At 32.7% G+C, this 3046-nt stretch overlaps 1 pseudogene; it reads right to left on the bottom strand.

Annotated features, from left to right (window-relative positions):
• Positions 1-579: 579 nt before the first annotated feature.
• LOC149556566 (glucan endo-1,3-beta-glucosidase, basic isoform-like) lies at positions 580-1670 on the bottom strand (annotated as a pseudogene).
• Between the last annotated feature and the right edge of the window lie 1376 nt (positions 1671-3046).

The following is a 3046-nucleotide window of genomic DNA, read 5'->3' as shown; positions in this document are numbered from 1 at the left end:
TGATCCTTATCTTCAACATGCTTTCCATATCCCAAGAAATTAACTCAGCCTACTATAAGTTATGATTTCTCATAAACTGTTAAAATATTATTCCTCGACCAACCCTATATTTTGACACTCGATCATCACTAGGTTACTTGGTCACTACTAAATTTCTTACTTGGCACATAAACTATCACTCGATTGATATTGATGCTCGGTCAACACTATTTTTCTCACCTTGTTCCACTACTACATTTGGAATCATGTTGCGACAACAACCTATAATAATTGCAATTTCTACCCACTGCCCTAGTGACAGAACCATGAATTGGCTCCCATTGGATGACCATCAGACTTTTTCTACCATAAATTATGACAATGAGGGCATCTATCCTAATGGAAATTGTTGACACTATCATAACTTGGAAGAAGGGAGGGACAAGAGTTCATGTTCACAATGTCACAATTGCGATAGTATGCCATTATAAGTATGACGGTTTAAACTTTTAATTAGCCATCAAAATTACAATGTTTATGTGATAGTGATGATGTTCAAGCAAAAATTATCTATCACCTCTTATTGTCATAGTTACAAGACTATTGCAATAGATGTGTTGTACAAGAGACGGCTAGCCAAAGGAATAGACAGTCATAATTGCGACATCTAGTCAAATTATTTAAAAAATATTGCTTGATATAGTTGTTTTAAATCTTTGCATTGGCTACATTTGCACCACCATTAGCATTCCCATCAGAGGGATAACCACTTTTAACAAAAACAATAGGAATGTCTCTATGAACTAAGGCTTTCATGGCATAAATGAGAGCATCCACACTTACATCAAACAAATTCTAGTAACCCACTTCATTGGGTGTCTCCTCTTAGAAGAGGGTATAAGGGAGAGGAATGCCTTTGAGATTAGAGGCATATGAGAAATAGGGGTACACATCTGTCATAAAGGTGGACTTTGTTTGTGAAAGGAAGTCCAAGATGAAGTGCATGATTGAGGTTATTTTAGGGTTGAAGGTTCCTGAAGAAGGAGGATAAGAATTGTTAAGGGAAGACATGGGTATTGTTGTAGAGACCTTGATTTGGTTGTGTAAGTTGATGGTTTAGAGTGCAATGTAGATGTTATTCATGGAAAGGAAGAGGTTGGATGTGTAGGGTGTATCAAGCAATATCTCATTTCCCATTGAGATGTATTTTATGAGGGTTTTGGGATATTGGGATCGAATGTTGTCTACAATCCACTGCCTTGCAGTGGCTTGGCTTGATGTAATGTTAGGGACCTCCTCATTTGGGACTCCCGCTATTATTTATATGCCTTTATTTTCAAATACATTGAGAGTCTTCTGATCAGCATCATGTATTCCCACTTTGCCAATTCTGTTGGAGGTGTACATGCATGCCACTTCCTTTGGAGATGGTAAGTTGTCACCCAACCTTCCATAACATACTCCTATGGACTCTCTTGTTGCTTCTACACCTAAAAGAATACATAAGAACTAGTTAGCTACGAGAGTGGATAAGATAGAAGCTATGGGTGTGAGCTTAGGGCAAGACTAGTCTCTCGTGGGTGAAGACTAGTTGGACCCAAGCTGCTCTCACCATTTGAACTTGGAGGGGAATCAAACCCAAGACCATGAGGGTAACCCACAACTTCAATCTTATCAGTCAATCGTAACATTTTTTTTTGGGTCTTGGAATTATCTTTATTTTTTAATCAAACCTTCATGAATGATATCCAAATGTCTACAAACACATAAATTCCCTTATATGGTACTATAAAGCCAAATCATATATTTATTAATGTAGTTCAATAGTAATCTATAAATCTTTTAACATTTCAGATTTTTTAAAATTATATTAACTCAATATTATTTTCCCCCTTAACTTTGGGAATGCTTCCTACCAGAGGTAATTGATAAACCTCATGACCAGGTGATGTGGAAATTTAAGAATTATGAATTGCAATGGCTAAATCAACATAATAATTGGTCATCATTTTGTGAAGAAAATGAGAAGGTTTATTAAAAAAACCAATCAATTAGGATGTGCCATTCGTTATTCTTTTCCAACTATCCAAATTTGATAATAAATGATGATATGTAATGTAAAATATTTATTTCTATCTTTATGACTACTCATGACACATAAAAACAAATATGTTTTAAAAACTAAACTATATTTGATTGGAAACTTTAATTGACAAAATCAAACCAACACATATTCATTAAAATTAGTAAATATTCACCTTAGAATTAGTGTTTATGAAACTAAAAGCAAATTTAATAATGTAGAGATCCTCACCATAAAAGCCAAGTTCATGTAAAGGAAGAGTATGAACATCATAGAAGAAAGATAATGGATTAAATTCATGTCCTTGAAATTTAAATAACATCTTGTTATCTTGAAGATAAATTGTGATTAGAGTATAAGACTCCTTAAATTTAAGGAAGAATCCTTTCTATGTCATAAATCAACTCAAGGAGATTATTTATATTATCAATCTTGGTGCTCTTTGTCCTTGTATATTGAATGACACAGATGATTTGAAAAAAAATGATGGGGATAGGGTTTGGAGTGTAAAAAGGGTCTAGAGACTCAACAATATTCTTGTGATCTATACATTACACATGTGAAGGATGGTGAGATTGAAAACTACTACATTGAATATGTTGCCCATTAAATTTTTGAAATAATGCACTTATAGTATTACTGGTATATGTCCCGTCTTAGAAAATTAGGGATTTGAGAACTCACTATTTTGGATATTTATAATAGAGACTCAATACTCACATGAGTTTTATTTAGTATTTTTTATTATTATAAGAATGTAATATTTATTATGATAGTGAGGATTGTGTTGATCTTTGATGATATATAAATTAGGAGTAGATTCATTATATTCAATTTCATTAATGATAATTTGTTTTAATTTTTACTAATTCTTTTAGAAAATCTAAAAATCTTAGAGAATAAAATTAGTTTTCTTTAAAAATATTCATATTTATGTGGATGTGTGTGACAAAATATAACAAAAAAAGGTTCCATACTTGTAAA

This window comes from Cupressus sempervirens, chromosome 5 (assembly GCF_028749045.1).
Source record: "Cupressus sempervirens isolate cs-2001-9-10 chromosome 5, ASM2874904v1, whole genome shotgun sequence".
Classification (NCBI taxonomy): Eukaryota; Viridiplantae; Streptophyta; class Pinopsida; order Cupressales; family Cupressaceae; genus Cupressus; species Cupressus sempervirens.
Note: the sequence above shows the minus strand (reverse complement) of the source record. Positions and strands in the feature narration are given on the sequence as shown.